The 16494-nt window shown below is 34.0% G+C and overlaps 1 protein-coding gene across 1 annotated transcript in view; it reads right to left on the bottom strand.

Annotated features, from left to right (window-relative positions):
- The window catches only part of LOC118742573 (nose resistant to fluoxetine protein 6-like), a 41260-nt gene extending 32452 nt beyond the window's left edge, over nucleotides 1–8808 (bottom strand). The window contains exon 1 of the mRNA XM_036474743.1: nucleotides 7704–8808. The gene's annotated coding sequence lies outside the window, so the exon portion shown is untranslated. The remainder of the gene's footprint in view (nucleotides 1–7703) is intronic.
- Between the last annotated feature and the right edge of the window lie 7686 nt (nucleotides 8809–16494).

Raw genomic sequence — 16494 nt, 5'->3', positions numbered from 1 at the left:
ATGAAATTCCCAATATTGCACTCAGTTTATTTTTCAACGAAATGTGCGACGTGTGCATTCAACAGGAGAAATTTTCAAAACCATGTAAGTGACACTTTAATTTTATCCCAAATCCTTTTAGCCAAACGATACGAGCAACTATCGAAAGCATCTGGCGGTCTGTCATCCCGTTTTTGTAAATCGAAAGTCCACCATTGATTTGATAAAAGTGGTAAGAGTCCCAAGCAAACTCCTTAATAGTCACTCTCGAAATCAAAAACGCTTTCAACACAGCAGATTGGCAAAAAATCATGATGGCATTAGAAAAATTTTCAATTCCTAAATATCTACCCAGAATAATTGCAAATTACTTCGAAGATCGAATCCTCCAATTTTACTCTGTACAAGGCAGTAAAACATTCAAAATTACTGGCGGGGTTCCACAAGGCTCGGTAATGGGACCGCTTCTTTGGAACGTCATATACGATGGAGTATTGCGACTGCGGTTGCCGAAAGCGGTAACGATAGTGGGGTTCGCTGACGATATAGCTATTGTCGTAGTAGCCAAACATATACACGAAATAAAGGCGGCTACAACCGCTGCAGAAATGAAGGTAACAGAGTCCCTGGACGCAATGGGGCTGAACTTAGCTGATAACAAGACGGAGGCAGTCCTAGTCACTGGATGCAACATCCGCGAGGCCCTCACGCTGCAATTTAGGGACTGCGAAATCTGCACAAAGCCTTCCATAAAATATCTTGGTGTAATGATTGACGCGAGATTACCACTCAAGGATCATCTCGAATTTGTCAGCGAGAAAGTGACATGGCGGGCGGGGGCCCGACAAGGGTGGTTTATTTCAGTGACTTTTAAGCGATATTCAATAAATCTTTTGATGAAAAACATATAAATTAGAGGAAATGCGCGGCAATCAATTGCAAAAACATTAACAAAAATAATAAGTTGACTATCACAAGCATGCGCTTTAAAATTGCTTTCATTTTTGTCCTTATGCTTTGTATTCATATTTATGTTGACTTTTGTTTAATTTCAAATGGACATCGAAATTACAAACGTCAGCCAGAAAATTAGTTTATTCATTTTGTCAGATCTTGTGTAGTTGGATCAAGGTACATACCCATGGGGAAATTATACTTGACGGTTAGTTCTCGTTCGGCGTTATTGTGAAGTGATAAAAACACTTTCACACCGCACGTATTTCGGTGTGAATTTTGACTTTTCACTTCACGATGTGGCAGAACGGGAATTGACTCCCAGGTTTATCTAGTAAGCGAGAAGAAAGATATTACGCTATTTTATTTGAAAATTTGCTTGAAAAAGTTTCTGTAAGATATAGCTAAATGTCAAGAAAACTAAGAAAATAAAGCGAGAAAGCTATTTTATTACTACACTTGGTATATTTTCACCATGGTACATATGTACCTATATGGAAAATTCCGCACAGCAAAAACGAACCTTAAACAAATCTAATATGACAATTAATACATAATTGTACATTTTTCAGGCAATTGCGCAGCCCATTGAAAAGAAGAAGATGAAAATTTCGTAATGAATATTACAGCAAAAATATGCACATATTTTTTCACAAACCCATCGCAAACCCTTCACAGCACTATGGTCGAATTTTCAATTTGGCGGCAAAAAGTCAACTTTTTATACACCCGCCTACTTATGATTACATGTATATATATCTCGGTAAACGCTGGAGCAGCTTCCTTTAAACTTGGCACGATTGTTGATCCTGGTAAAACATGCCAAACGGCAGAAAATTTTTAAAATCGGACAATAACCATGCCCACATCCCATAGAACGGTAATTTAGATAAATACGAAATCTTTGATAAATCAGTAAATACTGTATCTAATTTATTTAAAATTAATGTTTGCAATAATTCTTTAGCAAAAAATACGTTTATAATAATTTTTTGGAAAATGGGCGTGGCGCTACCCACTTATGAACACATATCGACTGCTGAGTGAAAGATCAACCTATCTCGGCAGCCAGTTCGAAAACGCCCTATCTGAAAAAACTTTTCAAGAACGCCCTATTTTAGAATGTGGTTTAGGAACGTTATATTTCCGAATTCGGTTCAGGTTCAAAAACGCCCTATCTCAGCACATTTTCAATACATTTTTAAGCGAGATAGGGCGTTTTTGGACCAAATTCTAAGATAGGAGGTTTTTCAAAAAAAGTGTACAGTAGGGCGTTCTCGGAAAGTTTTTTGATATAGGGTGTTCTCGAACTCGGTGCTGAGATAGGTCGATCTTCCACTCAGTAGTCGATATGTGCATCTCGGTAACCGTTCAATCCATTTATACCAAACTCGGTATAATTATTGTACTTGACACACAATAGCAAGACGTTGAAAGTTTTTGAAATCGGAATTGAATTGCGCCCACTTTTCTTATAACTGTAAATTTGAGAAAGACAGAAACTTCCATATTACGAAATTTAGGAACGCTGATTTACTCAAAGTTGATACTCACAACAATATTTAAAAAAAAATTATGACGGAATTTTAGTAAATATGCTTAGTACTGCCCACTAGGTAGAACAATCCCGGATTACCATGTAACGGTAGTTTTCGGAAAAATAAAAAACAACTGTATTTAATACGTTCGAACTTAGGCTTTTTTACTTGTTATTTTATTTTTTTTCAGATTGATCCATATCCATTTAACAACTACTTTCACGAGTTTTAAATTTAAAGTACGCACTGAATACAAAATTGATGAATTTATATGGAGCATTGCAATTTATTTTTTGAAAAAAGTTTTTGAAATGAGGGTCCATTAAAAGGGGGCATGGTGCGCTATTTTTTTAATATTTTCTTAATTGATAAAAACCTCTACAGTAAGTTCTATGGAGACACTTGTTTGCGGAAATCCCCCTTATGGACGGGCCACTCGAAAAAAAGGGGGCGTGGACCAACCAGTTTGCATACCAAATTTGGTGAAGCTACCTTGGCGGTAAATATTTTTAGCCGCGACTTCGTGTTTTTCGACCATAGTGCACAGGCGCAAACACGAGCACACGTGACCGGCCGATTAGCATAGCGTAGCGTAATTGCATTATTGTAAGAGTATCATGTACAAATTTATAAGCGAAAATTTTAAATACCTGTACTACTTTAGATGTCATATGCGTACAGATGCCTTTATAAGTAAATACAGGAAGAAAAGAGCAAAATCCATAAAAGATATTTGCGTCAATAAAAAATCAAAATACAGGAAAGAACAATTATGTAAATTTATACTTAGTTATATGTGTATATACATTAGGGTGGTCCTTAAATGTAAAGCAAATTTTTCCATCAGACTTCCTAAGCTGCAACCCCTACGTCGATGCTACTATAGTCGAAGATATCACATATAAATTTTGGCCCCGATTGAAGTCGGTTAAGGCGTGGCGAACAGGGGTCAAAATTCAGATTAACCTTTGAAGAGGCCTTAACCGTCTCCAATCGGGACCAAAATTTGTATGTGATATCTTCGACTTTAGTAGTATTATTTTTGGGTATTAAATGAAAAAATGTTTTTTTTTAGTCTCTGGCCTCGGACCCCATTGCGACACGCCTTAACCGACTCCAATCGGGAAAAAAATTTAAATGTGATATTTTCGACTACGGTAGTATCGGTTTTGGGTATGAGTTGGCAAAAAAATTAATTTTTGGTCTCCAATTGGGACCAAAACTTGTATGTGACATCTGTGACCGTGGTATTACCGATTGAAGGGGTGGGACTGAAAAACTCTCTCATTTGATTTTTCTAAGGACCGCCCTAATGTACATACATACATATGTCGCTTACGAAAAGAGAATCTCCGATTAGCTGCTCATAAGTTAACATATTAATCAAAAAGAAGAATTATTTATATATTTATGTACATGGGTAGCATATAGTTCACGCCACTTTTTGTTACGCCGTATAATTTGTTTTTCTGCGTCACCCGAAATTGGCTTGCGTGCGTTTGCATTTGATTTTACTGAGCGAAACGTTAAATCCAAATCTCACGCAAAACAAAATTTCAAAAATTGAGTTAGCTTTTTACGCATGCCGTTCAATTTCGGTTGGTCGCATACAAGTTGTATGTGCATGAGAAATTTTTGACAGTAAATTGCCGGCGTGCGTGACTATTAGGTTGGCCTGTTAGTCATTTTTTCGAAGGGATTCTCCCACACATCGTATAGTTGCAAGTACCTTTAGATATGTAATGGCAAATACTTATTCCCATCTTGAACTTTAAAAATAGTCAGAAAATGTTTTCATATATACATACATACATACATAGTACATATGTACTAAAAGTGTGTACAAAAACCAATATTTAGCATATTAAGTGGGTTCAAACACTTTAAAATCACTTACGCGTTTTTTCTTCGTTCTGTATTTATAAATGGCACATGCTTGTGTGAGTACATTAGGACGGGTCAAATATTGTTGAATTAATCAACGAATGTCCCATTATCTTATATACGGTCAACGTTTACCAGAGTCAATGACGAGGTACTCGGGTATCCTAATTTATTTTTTCGATGCCTTTGCACCGCCTTTATTTCTCAAAATCGGTAAAAAAAAAAGTTTTTTCTGTATCTATTAAAACCTAAATCACTATTATCAGGAAGTTCATCGCTATGTATATCTCCATTATTAAACAAATGAACATAAGAACATTGACATAGACACCAGCCCGATTTAGGGCTCTTTCTTCATTAACAGATCATGCCAAAATTATGCCTCGTAAGATCCATTATCAAATCAAGAGAAAGCGCTGTATTCTTTAAGCAGCTTATGACATAGTGCTATAAAAATGTAATGTTAAATGGATCTTCATTTGTTTGGTGCAATTTAATCGCTATTTTGTAATTTTTATTTTTTATTGTGGGCTCTTATTTTTTTGCAATTTTCAACTGGACTGCGTTCTTATGACCACTTTAAATCTTTAATGATCTAAAAAATGTAATCTGAAAATAACCGTTATAATATGATCGAAAAAATATAAATAAATATAAAATCCTCTCCTGTAAACAGCAAAATTACTCGCTGGAGTGAGAGTAAAAAGTGAGTAACAAAAAAAAGTAAGGGAACAAAACACGCATGTTTCCTGTAAAAACGTCAACCAGTGATCGCTTGACACTTCTCATGATTTTACCAGAAGAAAAAGTTCGAGTAAAATCTTGCAACTTTATTCCCTACGTTATTACTCTCCAAAAATCGCTCTCATTTACAGGATTTTGGAAAACGGGTTAATCTTTCCTGTAACTTCCTGCAAGTTCATGCAAAAACCTGTAAGTTCATGGAGTACTGCATCAGAGCTAAATAACGATCAAAAATTTAAAAAATAAAAATAAATCCAAAAATTAACAGTTTTCTTGATCGAACAAATATATATCACGGTTAAATTTGATCAAAAAAACATAAATCAAATAATAACCGTTACGGTCCCTGCAAATCACGAATAAAGTTTATTGGAACTTGCAAAAACTAGAAATTTTCTAGAAATGTATCTACATACATAGATTTAAAAGTATTCATTTTAATATTTTTCTTTTGGTCGATTGCCTTCCTGGTCGTCTAGTTTCGCTAATTTATTGTTACTTTGACATACAAATTTCTAATTTAGCGAGTTGGAACGATTGAAGCTAAGAAATAGCGATTCAAACGCGGCTAATATTTACGAAATAAAATTCTTGTCAGATTTCTCGAAGAAACTTTATTTTCTATTTTCGTAAACTCACTCAAGGCGTTACAACTGAACTCGGACAGTCAGGGACAAAAATATGAAATTCATTAAGTGCGTCAATTTAAACTGCAAAGTTTTAAGAAGCTTTTATTACATGCTGTCGGAGCAAGGTTAAAAAATTTTGAATTTTTACAAATGACACAGAAAGCTTCAAAATTGTGTAAGCGCAAATATTTAGTGGACTCATAAATTTATTAAAGTTTATTTCATTACTTAATCGACCTAGCTTAATGTATCTACACACACTCAAGTTCAGGAAACATTACCAGTACTTAAGAAAAACTTACAACACTCAATTTCACTAATTACAATTCTATTCAATACGAGGGTAATTCAAAACTTCAAGTAAACAGCCGTGAAAACAGATAAATTAGCAGTTTTCCTAAAGTCAAGGCTAATGAAATTAATACGATTTCTTTTAAGAATAAAAATTTTAAATTCACCTTTAAGACCAATTTCAAGTGAATATATAAACGGCATTTAAGCTTAATTTTGTATTGTATTTACTTAAATGCCATTTAATTTTCGTTGGGTTTCAGATCAAGTTTATTTAAATATGCCAAACAAGTGGCAACACTGTTGCTTGCTCGCTCAAATTGTTGTTGCATTTGTTTGTTTATGTTTTGTACTGAACAGCTTATTGTTCTTTGGCAAGATTAATAAAACAATCTATTTGGCTATCTAGGTTGTTTGGTAAAAACAGAGGGTTACATATTTCATATTTAAATAGCCAATATTGGCCATTTAAATGCACTGCAGATTAAATGTATGATCCGAAAATGAATTTTTGAAATTAATCAACAATCTCTGATTAAAGAGGTCATCTGAAATTGGGTCTTTATTGAGAGAGACATTTCAGTGAGGTAACAAAAATATCCACAGCGCACATGGGCATTGTAAAAATGTTAGATTTTCTACCAAGGCACACAAAACGCTGAGCTCAGATCACGGTTCCTGAAACTGCAGCATGAAAATCACGGTCAACGATCAGAATCTCTTCTGAACTGTCTACAAGAGATGGCTTCACAGAACAGTATTCACCTCAATTGGGTGCCAGGTTACCGGGACATAGTGGGAAACTGCAGGAGTACAAATTTATGCGACAAGGTACAGTCAATCAGATTATTTGCTAATTACGAACTGTTGCTTAAAAGCTCTGACCCGTAGTTACATATAATCGAAATAAAGTCGACTCCAAATTTAAAAGCAGCTTTTTGACATAACTTTCAGTGAAAAATTTAGTCAAAGCTCGGTTTGTAGTAGTACATCACATCAAGGCAGATATGGAAGAGATGGTACCCGCCGATAGCAATGACCGGGTACTTAAGGTCAATGAACTTTGAAAATAAATTCGAGACAAAAACATCGATATAATATAAATTTTTTCTGTTACGGTCTAACATGTTCATACATACATATGTATGGATTTTTTTACTGTGCCCCGCTAACCAATTGTTTGCTTTCCGGTGGTAAATATTAAATTTTTCAAAGAAAACTCAACTTTTTATAATTTTTCCAAAATCTCTTTGCAAACAGAGCTGACAAAGCCATTTTTTTAAATAGATTTTTGGAGCTTGATTTGGAGTTAAAATACCGCAAGCGATCTTCCAAAGAGACACAACTTAAAATTTGGCATTTATGAAATTATGCACTTAAAAATGTATGCAAAGCTTTTATTTAACTTCCAGCAAAAGCTGGAGCAAATTTTTGTTATAATTTGTTGAAAAAACCTAATATAGAATCTGGTTATCATATGCTAAGAAATAATTTTTCGCATTTTCTGATGAACGGGTAATTTTGAGTTGCGTCACCTTTGCAGATCGCGTGCGATATCGTGCACCTACATATTTTCAGTAGTGAATTTCAGAACCACTGAATTAAGTGAGCAATTATTATTTTTTTTCTGTTTAGGGCAAAGTAAAATAATGAAATTTATCATAAAAATTTAGCACAAACTTACGCAAGCGATTTAATAAAAGCTCTTCACTTCCACTGTGCCAAAATTTAGACTGCAACTGGAAACGGAGCACACGCACACGGATCTGTCACGTTATTGCTTAACTACTATCACACTTATAATAAGTTAACTGTTTAAAATTAATACAACTTTTATTTTAGTCTGCTTTATTTTATTTTTAGTTTACTTAACTATTACTTGAAAATATTTTTAATCTCAAATTATTTGCTTAATATTTTAATAACTGCGAAACCGTATTTCGTATTTTTACAGTTGCCTTCACTTAGCTATTGGCAAGAACTTGGCACAATCCATGCACTTTGACAACTAAAATGGGGTTTGCATGAAAAAAAACATCAATAAGTCGTTTCTAAGATGTTTAGTTCTTTGCTTCCCTACCGGCGTCCCTACGCGACTGTCTGTCTGCACTTTTAAATATTTTCGTTTTTTTTTTTTGTGTGTTTGCTCTTTCGTGCGTATCGATTAAGCAATCATCCCATAACTATTTCATTGTTCGCTCATTTAAATAAATATTTATTCACTCATTGCGCGCCGCTGTTGTTGTTGTTGGCGTTGCTATTATTACTTATAAACTTTTGCTTTACAACAAATTAGCAACGCATTCAAAATTTTGTCACTGTCGTTTATTTTCGTTTTTTTTTTTATATATGTTTGTTATTGTTGCAAATAACATTTATGTAGCCTTTGGCCTTCAAATATACAGCACATACTTTGCCTTCTTTCTCTTTAAAAACGGAAAAAAAAAATGATTTCTTTTATTTACTTTTTTATTATATTTTCGTGAGCTTCCACACCGCAAACCACAACGAATTCGAATCACTTTTATTTTCTTTCCGCACGTACAAAAAACCAACGAAATTCATTAACTGTCTTGCCTCTACATTTAAGTAAGTCCCGTAACGCATACCGCGAGTAATTCCGTGCAAATGCTGCGCACGATCGATACGCTCAAACTTTTATAAAGGTTTTGTGTTTCGACGTACATACGTATGTACATATGTAGATAGCTGAAGGGAGTAGATAGTCAATGCGAGACGCGCGCAATCAAAGGTCTCTGCGTGGAGCCCAGTAAATCCCAGCAACTAAGTTTGACTTTAAATGCGACTTTGACACTAGCAACTGACTCTGACTGCTGCCATCCACACCATCGCCACTCGCTCGCTTTTGTACGCTCGCTTTGCATCACAGCTTTTGCCGGCATCTCTCAGTCCGTGCGATGCTTAATTTTCGCTGTTAGTGCGTTTAATAGTATTATTTAAATCTCGATCTACATTCAATCACACGCTGACCGCTCACTACCCAGCCAGAAAAAAAAATCCGAAAACCGATCCGAAAATGGTCAAAAAAGTGGATGAAGTGCGGATTTTTGCCCATTTACTGAATCCATTTTCGGATACTTTGTCGATCCGTTCTCCCACTAATGTTGAATTTTTCGTTCAATACGCTTTCCTTCTGCACTTCACAGACACTTTTTCATGGTTCAAAAGAAATAAAATAAAATTAGGAAGCGCCTGACGGAATTCGGCACCTTCTGGAAGCTAACAAATAGCGGAACACTCCTCTGTATGCTTTCAAATGTTTAGTTAGAATAAATAAAATACAATTATTGCTTGCAAATGACATAATCTTTTTCGAACGTTTCGAACGTTTTCCGGATACGGACAATTGAACTAACCTGCAAAATTTACGTTTCTTTGCTAGCTGGGTATACCCTCACAACACACACACACTGTCCCACAGCCGCGCTCCAGCTGACCCGAATGGGCTCCTCCAAAAATTAAGCTCTCAACTGAATGGAGTTTTTCGGTTTTTTTTTTGACAGCGCATTGAAAATCAGTGATTTTCGGTAGCGCTGGCGCGTTCGGGCTTTTTGTTTACCCACGAGCGTGGAATGGAATGATAAAGAAATGAGCATCCTCAGCATAGCCTCAACAAAAGCATGCATACATAAAAGTTAAATAATTTTATCGCACACGCATATGTATGTAAGTCCACCGCAGTTGGTTGATTACTCTCGAGTGAAGATCGATGGCCCTTTAAAATAATTTTGGTGCTACACGCTTAAATGCATTACATTGGAGATGCGTACACGCAAGCTTATATACATAGCTAGTAGTAATATGCGCGCAAGAGATGCTAATCCCGAAAATTTTTAATCACATGCCGAAGCATCGGGATCAACGACGGAACTCAATTTTTTATTTACTCTTTGGTGTTCATGTCTCCTTCGATCAATGGAGAGTTACTCATGAAAATAAATTGGGAAAAAACTATTTTACCCGTATGTAACTGGGAGTGCCAGTTACTGCCGAAATTTGTCAGTTTTTCTAGCTTTTAAAAGCCTTGAAGATGTTCTCAGAGTTGGGACGTCGTTTAACTTACAAGGTAAAAAAATTAATAACCGGAAAATTGCCTGCTTTGGAACTACATAAAACGTGACTACCATTTTTTATAGCTTTGAAGGACTTTTTCATGACTTATAATTGACTCGCTACGTTCCAGTTTGTCAATAAATTTCCATAAGTTGATATATATCGATACCTCGATAACTCTACAAATTTCGATAGTTATTGATACTGTGCGTTTCGAGGACTCGATTAATATCGATAACTCAGAAATTGGCACATCTCGATACAGTGATAGAACTTGCTATAACTCTAAATACTTTAAAAATTCGAAAAACTACGATTCGATAAACCGGCAAATTTTGGTAAATCAATAATTATCGATAAGCTGAAAGAACTTGATAATTACGATAACTCGTTAAATTTCGTTAGCTCCATAAATAATGACATGTAATTCAATAAGAATCGATAACTTGATAAATTCCATTAACTTAACAAATTTCGATAATCCAATAAATTTGTATTATCTGTAACCATCGGTAAATTTCGACAATTAAATTTCTGTGTATAAATTTCGACAACTCTATAAACATTAATTAAGTTGAATAATTTAATACAATCCAATAGCTCAATAAACTTTAGTTACCTCGATAAATTTCGATTACTAAAAACTTCGATGGCTCGATAAATTTCGATAACTTCATTACTGAATTTTTGGTGACTAAATTCGTTCGATTTTATATGCTTTTATTGCTTTCCTTTTCATCTCTATCTTCAATTTTGTCTTCACTTTTAATCAATTAATTCTTTACCCTCGCATTTATCTCCATAGTGCCATCTGAATAGATACCGATAATGATATCGAATTTTGCCTACATATTTATCGGAAGATTTATGGATATTCCATTATTATCACCCATATCGATTCAATCGTTTACATTAGGGAGGGGCAGCAGAGGCGCATGCCCATTAGCGACTGCTCTGCCGTTGATGGACACAAAGGGCGTTGCAAATGTAAATAAGAAAATCGGTAATGCGTATTTGGTCAAAATTTTGGGATCGAGGAGCGAGTGAAAAAAAAAATATTTCTTTAACTAACCCGTCGGCTCTTGATATATTTTTAACCGACTTCAAAAAAAGGAGGAAGTTATCAATTCGTCGGAATATATATCCTTTTTATGTCTGTTATCGCATAACTTTGGACTAAGTCAACCGATTTTTTTCCGAAAATTCTTTTTGCATCGGAAAGGTAGTGTCTCAGAGGTGATTCCATACTAATCTGGTTTAGATCCGATCATTGGATCATGAAAAATTAACGGTGCTCCTAAATTTTTATATGAGATTTGAAGTCGGTTTTTTTTTTTTGCTTAAAAATTACTTGTTTTTATATTACATCTTCAGGCATCTAGAAACAAGTATCGACTGACATCCACAATGTATGCGGTGCGTGCTCATTTCTCTCATTTCATTTCTCCGCGCATGCAATCAAAATGGAAAATATAGTCAAGTATTGTAAGTAACGTTAAAGACTGCATATTTCGGTATACAGATTTGTTATAAACGTGTATTATCCAAAATATAATATTTTTATAGTTTCTTTGAGCCTTGATCTTTATTAAAATACTTTGGTTTAGTTTTTAACTTTACAGGATTCTCCAAGTTTTCCTTACGTGTGACTTTATTTATAACTGACTTTCAAAAAATGTAACGTTAAAGACCACCTAAAACCACAATTATCTTTAAAACCACAAAAGATAGTAACAACTATTTGTAAATAAAATTTAGCTTTTGGAATTTATTATCAGGATTAATGAAAACTTTCGGTTTTTATAAAACGTTTCGGAAATATAAGCAGAAATATACGTGCGACTGTAACGTTAAAGACAAAAATGTTGAGCATTTCAGTGTCAATACTTCAGTAAAAATGAATTCTTATTTTTTTGTAATCTACATTATTTTACGGAGGCTAGACACCTAATGTAACACGCAGATATTGCATGCAATTAAGTTGACTAACATTCAATCACTTCATTGCTTACATATGTACGTATATATTTTAAGCTCGTCGGATAACTACTTAAGTATATACGCTTCGAATACTTTTAAGAAGGAGGAAACAGGATATTTGGAAATATATCTGTGGTCGTTTGCAATAATCGCCTAAGTCGACTTAAGAACGAATTAAGTTATAAATACTATCGTAGTCTGCTACTACTATTTCATGTTTATTCGAAATCCCCTCTCGCCATCTAGGCTATTTAAAAAGTTATAGACGAACATGTTTTGGTTTCCCCATAATGTTAACATTACAAACCAAATTTTTAAAACGTTTTTTCTCGAATTCATGTTTTTCGACTTAGGCGGTTATTGCTTATGACCACAGATATACAGATGCGTGCAACTAATTAGCAACGAAATTCAATACGATATTGCTTGCAAATTATGTTTATTTATTTATTTTTAATAATTTTCATTTCAGTTTCAAGTCGCTAAAAATTACCGTTGATTTTTTAGAATTTTTTTTGTCGAGGGTGTTGCGGATTTTCTTCCATATAACACATGATCAAAATTTTTTTTTACATGGAAAAAAATCCGCAACACCCTCGACGAAAAAAATTCTAAAAAATCAACGGTAATTTTTAGCGACTTGAAACTTCCACTTTATTGTACTAAAATTGAATGGGCTACAAAACTGCATACCCCAATATTTTCTATATATTCTAATTAATAATTTTGAAATTTTGATGACGATTTTTTTAAGTTTGATTAATTTTTTTGCAATTTGTGCAAGCTTTGCAACTTTTGTTATTGTGGTTTCTGTTATAGATTGAATTATATTTTAAATGAAAATTATTAAAAATAAATAAATAAACATAATTTGCAGGCAATATCGTTTTGAATTTCGTTGCTAATTAGTTGCACGCATCTGTATATATTTAATCGGATTATTATTATTGTTACGAGAATGTCAGTGTTGAGTGAGATGACTTTTTCCGAGGCCTAATTAAAAGGCAAACAAGTTATTGATTTCTAATCACTTATATTATAATCGCTAGGGATGTGCCGGGTATCCGGTTGGTATCCGGAATCCGGCTTATCCGGCCGTTTTTCTAAATCGCTGCCTTTTTTTCTTGTATGTTCGCTGCTTTGTCTACCAATCGGTATCAGAGCCAGTGTTGCCACGGCCAATTTTCTTTTCCTACCAAAACCAATCAAAATTTACCAAACATTTTTTGGATTTAATATGTTTTTTTTTTTTAATTTGAAGTTTGTTAAAAATGTAGATGAAGTTAAGCACTTTGTAGATTGTCATGATCCAAATTTTGGAAGCGCATTTGGGCTCCATGCTGAGCGAAACAGTCAGCCCTTTCTTTGCCTACAAACTAGGGCTGTGCGATTAATTGATTATTCAAAATTTTAATTAATCATAAAGTAAATAACTCAAATATTCGTTTGATTGAAAATTATGATTACTCAAAAGTTCAGTTACTCGAGCAATCAAGATTTTGATTAACCAAAAACAAAAACATTTGAATAATTTGCTTTATGATTAATCAACATTTCAAAGTACTGTTTACATAGAAAGTATAGTTAAGTTCCTTGATACTTTGAAAATAACGTTTCCGTTTTCAAAAATTAAAATGAAATATTTTTTTCATATACAGATTACAAAAAAGAAAATTAACATTTTCCAACGCAAACTCTTTTAACGAGCAAAATTAATTTTTCTTTTTGTTGAGTAATCATATTTTAAGTAAGTCGATTAATCATCGTTTTGAGTTATCAAAACTTATCTTTGACGTTTCTCTCTCTATTTACCACAAATAATCGATAAATCAGGGTTGCAGACGGATAAGTTATCTTTTTAATTATTTCATAAGTGGAATTCAGGGGAGAGATTTTGTATTCCTAATTACGTATTGGATAGTTCATATCAAAAAAGCAGACAATGTGGTCATAAGTATGTCGCTATTCAAAAAAAAAATATAACAATTTTGTGAATTTTATTAAGGGCAGCACTCTACCGGATATCCGATCGGATATCCGAATCCGGCTCTTATTTTTTACTTGGTATCCGGAATCCCTAATAATCGTATTAAATAAAGATTAATCGGCTTTTTGGTACCAAAGTTCATACATACATGTATATATCTACATTAGGATGCCTCACCAAAAAAGTCGTGCTGTTTCGACCGGAATTATAAAAGCTATTATATTTAAAAACTTACGCCAAAATCTTTCGGAAAAATATTAAAATTTACGTGAGCTAGGCCGGTTTTAAATGAGCTCAAAAAATCGAGTTTTTTTATAAATAAAATTATTATTTTTTTTTTAATTTGTTTCCAAAAAAATGGCAGGTGATAGAAGACTTAACGCTCAAAAGGTCTGTATAAAAATGTTTGAACATTTTACTAACAGCATCAAAATATGTAATATAATTTTTGAAGTTATTCTCAAATCGGTCCAGCTCATACAAGTCTTTATATTTTACCGAAATATTTTGTTGAGTCTTAAAATATAATAAGTTTTAAATTCCGAGGGAAAAACAGTAGCGTTTTTTTTTTTTTGGATGAAGATTGATGCACCCTAATGTACATACGTAGTATGTATTACATATGTTTGTGTTGTGTGAAAAAACAAGTAGTAAGTCTCAATAACAAAAAATATGAAACATTTGAACTGAATTGACTTTTAATCGCTTACACATCAAAGCTTGTTCATCATTTCCAATAACATAGAGGTTGTTCACAATGCAAATATGTTCTAAATGCAAATATAAATGTATGTACGTATATCTAGATTTTTATATAATTTCTTCTAGTTTTATTTATTTACATACTTTGTATGTATGTACATATGTACATACTTCTACTATAATGGCCAGCCTAAAGAAAAATTCCGGAAATAATTACGCAAGCCACACGATCACATTGTATAATAATTTATGTTTTAACAACAACCACATCTGTACGTGCATGCATACATACATATATGTACGCGTAAGAAAATTAACATGTTAAGATGTAGGTATGTTTGTCCACTAGGTCATTCAATGCATTGTGGTTGCACAAGTCCTTGCACGTTGTCTTCCTCTTATTTTTCTGGTTTGCCTGTTATTAAAAACTTTATTTTTTTCTCACGCACATCTGGTATGTATACATTCAAGACTTCATTCTGTTCTTACGAGTACTAGTAAATTGTATTAACATCAGATTTATTGATTGCTTCAAAACTCTTCGTCTGAAGGCCAATAAACTAGCTGGGATTGGCAAGCTCACCGAGCATTGACGTTTTGACCCTGATATGACGAAAGAAGAAATGACAAGAAATATTGACAGGATTTCATAACATACAAGTATATGAATTTGTAAGAAAAATAGTAAGATACTATACGGATTTTTTACCCTACTCTACCCAACAAAATTGCTCTTTCTGCAATCGTATTATAAAATCCGGTCTTAAATTGAACTATGTATGTATATTGAAATTATTTCTAAACATCCCGATTTTCTAAAAAACAAAAAATATTATACCACAGATAAAATATAGGGTGATTCAATGCGATCGCAGATTTTCTTTTACAAACAAAACACAATAAAATTTGTCTAAATGTTTTTTTTTATTTCTCACCACGACTCCTCTGGCAACACAGGATGCACGTATCAAAATGACTTTTTGGCATATTTCACTGGAATCGTCTTGGGCTTATTAAAGACGTCTAATGGTGTGAAATCACAAGATATCGGCGGCCATTTGGCCTCGTCGTTTGCAATAGGGCCATTGTTTCATGCACTTCGTGGCAAGTAGTACAGTCCTGTGGACCCCACATTTTGTCCAAATTCAAGTCATCTTATAAAAAGTTTGTTATCATGTAACGATAATGGTCACCGTAACAGCGTTATCAGCATCATTTTCATTTAAGTGCCTTATCGCTTTTGGTGTTTATTTTTTGAAAAATCTGCATCATGTGCTTGTTGTTGAAGCATACGGCACTATAAATGGTCTCTAAGCTTCAGCATGTTAAAATAGGTATCTTTTCAAACCGCTAAACGACACTGTAGAAAATGTTCAATTGTTGTGCACGATGATGAATGGAAATTTTAGCGGACTGGTCCACACTTTTTTTTCACAGCAGAAATATTTTCGGCCGAACGACCTGTACGAAGACGTACGGAAGCTATCACGTTTTGCCTAACAAGGTGTACGTATAAGCAAAACATCAATATGGCTTTTTTAACGTAGACCGCACCACCACAGCACTTAACGCCCTCAATACCAAGATGACTCGAAGCTTCAATCGTCACCGCAGCTGTGAGAGAACCATCATGTTAGCCTAAGACTTGTCGAAGTTTTTATACACCATCTGCTACTCCACGCCACTAGAAGGCATTGAGGTCGTCTCTTTCCCGCGGGCGATTAACGGATGG

The sequence above is a fragment of the Rhagoletis pomonella genome, unplaced genomic scaffold (assembly GCF_013731165.1).
Source record: "Rhagoletis pomonella isolate Grant_MI unplaced genomic scaffold, Rhpom_1.0 Rhpom_scaffold_00007, whole genome shotgun sequence".
In the NCBI taxonomy this organism is placed as follows: Eukaryota; Metazoa; Arthropoda; class Insecta; order Diptera; family Tephritidae; genus Rhagoletis; species Rhagoletis pomonella.
This window is presented reverse-complemented; position numbering and strand designations above follow the sequence as displayed.